General features: G+C 56.2%; 1 non-coding gene and 1 pseudogene across 1 annotated transcript; both read right to left on the bottom strand.

Annotated features, from left to right (window-relative positions):
* Positions 1-1397: 1397 nt before the first annotated feature.
* On the bottom strand, positions 1398-1549 carry LOC124772788 (annotated as a pseudogene).
* A 351-nt stretch (positions 1550-1900) lies between these two features.
* LOC124772984 lies at positions 1901-3809 on the bottom strand. The gene has a single exon (XR_007014434.1). It is a non-coding gene; the product is annotated as a small subunit ribosomal RNA (ribosomal RNA).
* Between the last annotated feature and the right edge of the window lie 3691 nt (positions 3810-7500).

Genomic DNA, 7500 nt, shown 5'->3' with positions numbered 1-7500 from the left:
ACACGTGGTTGGCGGTCTCTACGGCCTGGCAGCCCGCGCGGCATCTGGTGTCCGCCTCCCGCCCGCGACTGCGCCATGCCTTCGTGGGGAAGGCGTTGATGCGGGCGCGGAGAGCGTCGATGAAGTTACGCCCAGATAGCAGGCGACTGGTGTCAGCGACCCACTGGTGTTGCCCCTTGACGGCGGCGGAAGATGACAGCGCCGCACCGTCAAAGGCAACGTGCAGGCGCGCGGCCCACATCTCTCCAACCTGCGTCGACGATTTGAGGAGGTGGCCCTCCCACATAAGATGCCGCTCCAGCACCTCAATCTCACGCTGCACCTCGTCCCGGCCTGCACCGTCGGCGGCTGGCCCAATCCTCTTCAGCGCCAGGAGACGGGACCGGCGAAGTGTTGGCCCCATCCATCGGCATGATGGGATGCCGAGGCCTCCCTGGGCTACAGGAGCGTGGAAGTAGCCCAGGGGAGTGTCCGCCGGAAGGCGGAACCATCTCCTGACGGCGGCACGGATGGTCACATCTGCCGCTTTCAACGCACCCACTCGGGTGCGGCTGAGGGCCAGCCCATGGTACAGGCCAGGCAGAAGTACGGTGGTGAGGGCGTGGAGGCGCTGTTGCGGCTTGAGCGGAGCTCGGGAGATGACGTCCAGCTGCTCCACCAGGTGGCGTCGTGGGTTGAAAACGCAGCGACCAGCGGTGGAGAATTGCAGTCCCAGGTACCGGAAGGTTTCACCCACACGTAGGGCGGGCACGGTGGCGTTGCCCGCTTTGAAGGTAACGTCGGCGTCGACCTTCACCTTCTTGTCGCGCCCAGACGCGACTAAGGCGAGGGTGAAACACTTCCGGGCGTTGATCTGCAGCCCCAGATGGGCGAGGGCTGCGACGGCTGCGTCGATGAGGGACTGCAATCCCCTCGCGGTCGATGCAAAAAGCAGGACGTCATCTGCGAAGGCCGCAGCGTTAACTCTGCGACCAAGGATCCGAGCTCCGATGTGGGAGGGAAGTTGACTCAAAACATAGTCCACCGCAAAATTGAAAAGGAGGGGGGAGAGGGGGTCACCCTGACGCACACCACTAGCCGGCTGCAGGGGCACGCCCACGTCGGCGCCGCCCGCTATCACTGTCGTGCTACCCTCGTAACACCTTTCGACGTACTCAATAAAGCAATCCGGCAGGCCATGAGCCCTCAGCACGGGGCGGAGGGCAGCATGGTCCACCGAATCGAACGCTTTAGAGACGTCGATCGATGCCACAAAAACAGAGCGACAGGAGCGGACTGCGTCGGTGAGAGCAGTGTCCAAGATGAAGGTGTTTTCCAACATCCCATCCCGGGGGATGAATGCCCGCTGACGTTCGTCCACAGCACATGCACGCATCAGGCGTGACGCGAGAACCTTGTGAAAGGCCAGACGTGGCCCGGGAACGGAATCCATGGACCGCAATGTGCGTTCGAAACGTCGATGTTCATGTGTCCTGCAGTTCACATGTCGACGCGCAATTTGCTGCGTTCTTCATCGACCCACGAGCCGAGTGATCCACCGTCCTGGGTGATCTTTTCTCAGTTTCCGCCGTCTCTTTCGAGACGGTCGCATAGGCGGGAGTGAGGCGTGTGGCGGCCCCTGTTCCAGCGTTCTGTGTCCAACGGCCTCACGGCCGACGGGCGTCGTACGGCTCCACACCGGAGCGGACAGGCACTCGGGCGAAAGTCATTCAAAACCGGCGCCAGGCGCCAGGTGCCGCAGGCCAGCCGCTCCAGCGCTTCAGCGCTCGTACCACACAACATTGCCGCTAGTTTTGAGAGGCACGCGTGGTTCCGCACGCGGCGCACGGCTACTGCGAGCCGTACAGGTAGCGTGTTGCGCGACACGACACGCACATCGAAAGACATGCAGTCTAGTCGGTAATGATCCTTCCGCAGGTTCACCTACGGAAACCTTGTTACGACTTTTACTTCCTCTAAATGATCAAGTTTGGTCATCTTTCCGGTAGCATCGGCAACGACAGAGTCAATGCCGCGTACCAGTCCGAAGACCTCACTAAATCATTCAATCGGTAGTAGCGACGGGCGGTGTGTACAAAGGGCAGGGACGTAATCAACGCGAGCTTATGACTCGCGCTTACTGGGAATTCCTCGTTCATGGGGAACAATTGCAAGCCCCAATCCCTAGCACGAAGGAGGTTCAGCGGGTTACCCCGACCTTTCGGCCTAGGAAGACACGCTGATTCCTTCAGTGTAGCGCGCGTGCGGCCCAGAACATCTAAGGGCATCACAGACCTGTTATTGCTCAATCTCGTGCGGCTAGAAGCCGCCTGTCCCTCTAAGAAGAAAAGTAATCGCTGACAGCACGAAGGATGTCACGCGACTAGTTAGCAGGCTAGAGTCTCGTTCGTTATCGGAATTAACCAGACAAATCGCTCCACCAACTAAGAACGGCCATGCACCACCACCCACCGAATCAAGAAAGAGCTATCAATCTGTCAATCCTTCCGGTGTCCGGGCCTGGTGAGGTTTCCCGTGTTGAGTCAAATTAAGCCGCAGGCTCCACTCCTGGTGGTGCCCTTCCGTCAATTCCTTTAAGTTTCAGCTTTGCAACCATACTTCCCCCGGAACCCAAAAGCTTTGGTTTCCCGGAGGCTGCCCGCCGAGTCATCGGAGGAACTGCGGCGGATCGCTGGCTGGCATCGTTTATGGTTAGAACTAGGGCGGTATCTGATCGCCTTCGAACCTCTAACTTTCGTTCTTGATTAATGAAAACATACTTGGCGAATGCTTTCGCTTCTGTTCGTCTTCCGACGATCCAAGAATTTCACCTCTAACGTCGCAATACGAATGCCCCCGCCTGTCCCTATTAATCATTACCTCGGGTTCCGAAAACCAACAAAATAGAACCGAGGTCCTATTCCATTATTCCATGCACACAGTATTCAGGCGGGCTTGCCTGCTTTAAGCACTCTAATTTGTTCAAAGTAAACGTGCCGGCCCACCGAGACACTCAATAAAGAGCACCCTGGTAGGATTTCAACGGGGTCCGCCTCGGGACGCACGAGCACGCACGGGGCGGTCGCACGCCTTCAGCTCGCCCCACCGGCAGGACGTCCCACGATACATGCCAGTTAAACACCGACGGGCGGTGAACCAACAGCGTGGGACACAAATCCAACTACGAGCTTTTTAACCGCAACAACTTTAATATACGCTATTGGAGCTGGAATTACCGCGGCTGCTGGCACCAGACTTGCCCTCCAATAGATACTCGTTAAAGGATTTAAAGTGTACTCATTCCGATTACGGGGCCTCGGATGAGTCCCGTATCGTTATTTTTCGTCACTACCTCCCCGTGCCGGGAGTGGGTAATTTGCGCGCCTGCTGCCTTCCTTGGATGTGGTAGCCGTTTCTCAGGCTCCCTCTCCGGAATCGAACCCTGATTCCCCGTTACCCGTTACAACCATGGTAGGCGCAGAACCTACCATCGACAGTTGATAAGGCAGAAATTTGAAAGATGCGTCGCCGGTACGAGGACCGTGCGATCAGCCCAAAGTTATTCAGAGTCACCAAGGCAAACGGACCGGACGAGCCGACCGATTGGTTTTGATCTAATAAAAGCGTCCCTTCCATCTCTGGTCGGGACTCTGTTTGCATGTATTAGCTCTAGAATTACCACAGTTATCCAAGTAACGTGGGTACGATCTAAGGAACCATAACTGATTTAATGAGCCATTCGCGGTTTCACCTTAATGCGGCTTGTACTGAGACATGCATGGCTTAATCTTTGAGACAAGCATATGACTACTGGCAGGATCAACCAGGGAGCTGCGTCAACTAGAGCTGAGCAGCCGGCCGCCCGGGAGTGTGTCCCGGGGGCCCGCGCGAACACGCAAGCGTCCGCTCAATCATTCTGCAAACAGGAGGAGGCTGAGCTCCCCTGCACAATACACCTCGAAACCCTCTCAGGTCCCGGCGGCGCGCAGCGCCGTCCCAAGTACTTGGTCGGGTTCGAGAGAGGCGCAATCGCCCGGAGTTAGGCGAGTAGACGCTTTCGGTGCGACCACCCGTGCTCCCAACTGAGCTTGCCGCTGCCGACAGAGGCCCGGGAGCGTGCTGTCGTGGCATTGCCGGCGGGAGACAACACGAACTCTCCCAGCACAGCGCACGCGCCAACACATCCGCACAGCTGCGATACAAACCACCAGCGAGAACCCCTGGGGCGACCGAGCAGCAGACGGCGTCGCGGCGCCGAGCGCCGGGCGGCGGCGCATCCTCAACGCACACAGTCCTCAATCGGACCAGCACACTGAAGATGTCCACCGCGCTTCGCACCGGGCCCGCGAGGACCTACTTTGGCCGCACGGCGCCGCGCGCAGGGTGCGCCGGCGCGCAGCTGCGACGCCTGCCGCGTCCGTCGGCCGGCGCGCCTGCCACTGGCCGCCCCCACCAGCCGGCTGTAGCGCGTGCGCCCACGCACCGCGCGGCCAGCACGCCGGGAGGCGCCCCCTCACCGGCCGGGGACGGTCCCACCCAGCCACCGCCGCGTATCGCTTCACACCCAGATGCCGTTCAGTTTCGTCGGCATGGTGGGTATCGCTGGAACAACCGGTTAGTACCTCAACCTATCGTCGCCATCACCGATTCACCCCTAGCGAGAACAACCGCACCACAACAGGTTACCATTTGTTCATTTGCGTAACTTCACCAGAAAACGCAGGCGTCCATCGCCATTTGCAACTTCAACGATTATTGCATGCCTGTGTCAGGTGTCACGCCACACTACGTCTGCCCACATACACGCAACAAAATGTGCACGCCTAGACAATACGTGGAAGGTGGCCCCCGTACGTATGCGATGTCCATTGCTCGAACGACTGTCAACCGGCCTCTGTAGCATGTCGCAGATATGGAACGCGGTGCACCATGCCATCACGGTGTGTGAGGAGAGACGACTAGGTCCGAATACATCAACAGACAGCTCATGCTGATCGCCATCCACGGCGTCCGTTCCTCCCACACGTCTCTATGGCGTACCACACTGCAATCCAGCTCTCATAGGGAGACGACACGTAGCTGCGTGCACAATATTTGCACTGTATGGTCCGCCGTTTTTGGGCGCAGTCGTTGTACGGTCACACATGTGCCACGATGTATCATTCAGTACATAAGGACGAATGTGCAGTACAGATTGTGGTTCACGCGTACGACATCAGCGGACAGTTGACACAGGCTGCACCACAACGTAGCCTGCGTACGTCGCATGCGAAGGGCATTGAACATGCAAACTTGTCACCAACCAGCTTGCGAAGGCAGGGGGCAAGGTGGGGACGTGGGGACGTGGGGAGGGGTGGGGGGGGGGCGGCATGTACGTCCTGCTGCCATCCACATTACAGTGTACAGCAGGAGCATGTGGAAAGTCAGCAAGACTTGCAAGGTGTTTAACATGAAGCGATACACAGGGGAGCGGGCAGTGCGAGTAGCGAACTATATTGCGAGGGTTGCGGGTGGGCAACACTACACTAATTGAACGAGTCGTATAACAATTACAGAGCAGGTTTAGGCGACAACGTGGGTTACGTTAGCGGACAACGTGGGTTAGGTTAGGGGACAACATGGGTTAGGTTAGGGGACAACATGGGTTAGGTTAGGGGACAACATGGGTTAGGTTAGGGGACAACATGGGTTAGGTTAAGGCACAACATGGGTTAGGTTAAGGCACAACATGGGTTAGGTTAGGGGACAACATGGGTTAGGTTAGGGGACAACATGGGTTAGGTTAGGGGACATCATGGGTTAGGTTAGGGGACAACATGGGTTAGGTTAGGGGACAACATGGGTTAGGTTAGGGGACAACATGGGTTAGGTTAGGGGACAACATGGGTTAGGTTAGGGTACAACATGGGTTAGGTTAGGGTACAACATGGGTTAGGTTAAGGTACAACATGGGTTAGGTTAAGGTACAACATGGGTTAGGTTAAGGTACAACATGGGTTAGGTTAAGGTACAACATGGGTTAGGTTAAGGCACAACATGGGTTAGGTTAAGGCACAACATGGGTTAGGTTAAGGCACAACATGGGTTAGGTTAAGGCACAACATGGGTTAGGTTAAGGCACAACATGGGTTAGGTTAAGGCACAACATGGGTTAGGTTAAGGCACAACATGGGTTAGGTTAAGGCACAACATGGGTTAGGTTAAGGCACAACATGGGTTAGGTTAAGGCACAACATGGGTTAGGTTAAGGCACAACATGGGTTAGGTTAAGGCACAACATGGGTTAGGTTAAGGCACAACATAGGTTAGGTTAAGGCACAACATAGGTTAGGTTAAGGTACAACATAGGTTAGGTTAGGTTACACGTTGTTGTAAGGAAAGGTGTAGGGGGGGGGGGGCGGGGGCGGCAGGTTCGTTGATAGTGATTATAGTAAGTGAATGCTTGTGACATGATGAGATTTGTCACGTCAGGATGCACCTTTGGCTTATTAGAGGCGGCGCTCCAATTCTATGCTTGTGTCAGATCTGTGTCTTTGACTCATGTCATTGTTTGTGGGCTGTGACAGGAGGTACTATTGTGATGTTGGGTGCACCGTTGTATAGGACATGTGTGGGTATTGGTGCCTTATCTGCGCAATGGTGGATGTCGAAAGGGGGGGATATTCTATTTTCTGCATGGACCTCCTGGTCTGGTTGTGATAGTGTGGATTGTGTAATGTGGCGGAGAGGATGCACTGGATGTTGTTCCATGCTGGTGCTTACATATTGTATGTGCGCCCGTTAGAAGCAGAGAGTGGTGCGTGATGAGAGTGTCTGGCTGACGTGTGGTTCCCATTGTGGGCACACTCTTTCAGCATGTATACGGACAGTTGTATATATATTCTGTAATTTGATGGCTCTGCATTGATTACTAATCAGCGCCGTGTGTACGGGTAATCTGGTTCCAGTCCAAAATGTTCCATCTGTGTACATTAGTGACAAAGACTCCCCCCATGCAGTGGGGCTCGGTCTGTTATAACTCTTCCGCGTAATATATTTGCCCCACGTTTTTGCGACTGCGAGTGCGAGTGCGAGTGCAACGCGCATGGGGACCGACATGCTGATGGCTCGGTATCGGACGCCGTACAGTGGGCAACGCGATCGCGTCTCTCGCTCGTAAGTGGTACAGGTCGCGGCTCATGTATAGGGACAGCGGGAATGTCGCATATTGGAAATAACTCTTCATGAAACGCAAGTTATAGGGGTGGATTGCACTTTACGAGTGCGGGAAACGTCCGCCGTTCATCCGCTGGAGGTGCGCGTTTGGCGGTTGGGGTGGTCCACGAACGGGTGCGGGTGGAGTCATTGCCGGTCCACGGCTTCGTGCGGCAGAGCCACTGGAGAATGGGTGCTATGGTCGACAGAGGCTGCAGGCTTTGTGGGTGGCGTCGAAAGGCGGGCACTGTGGCGCCATCGCTGTCTTAGTCGGCTTGGCGTCTCATAGATGGCGGTAGCGTCGTTGCAGGAGGTCATGTTGCGGGA

This window comes from Schistocerca piceifrons, unplaced genomic scaffold (assembly GCF_021461385.2).
Source record: "Schistocerca piceifrons isolate TAMUIC-IGC-003096 unplaced genomic scaffold, iqSchPice1.1 HiC_scaffold_943, whole genome shotgun sequence".
NCBI lineage: Eukaryota > Metazoa > Arthropoda > Insecta > Orthoptera > Acrididae > Schistocerca > Schistocerca piceifrons.
The sequence above is the reverse complement of the archived record's forward strand: the minus strand, read 5'-3'. Positions and strand labels throughout refer to the sequence as shown.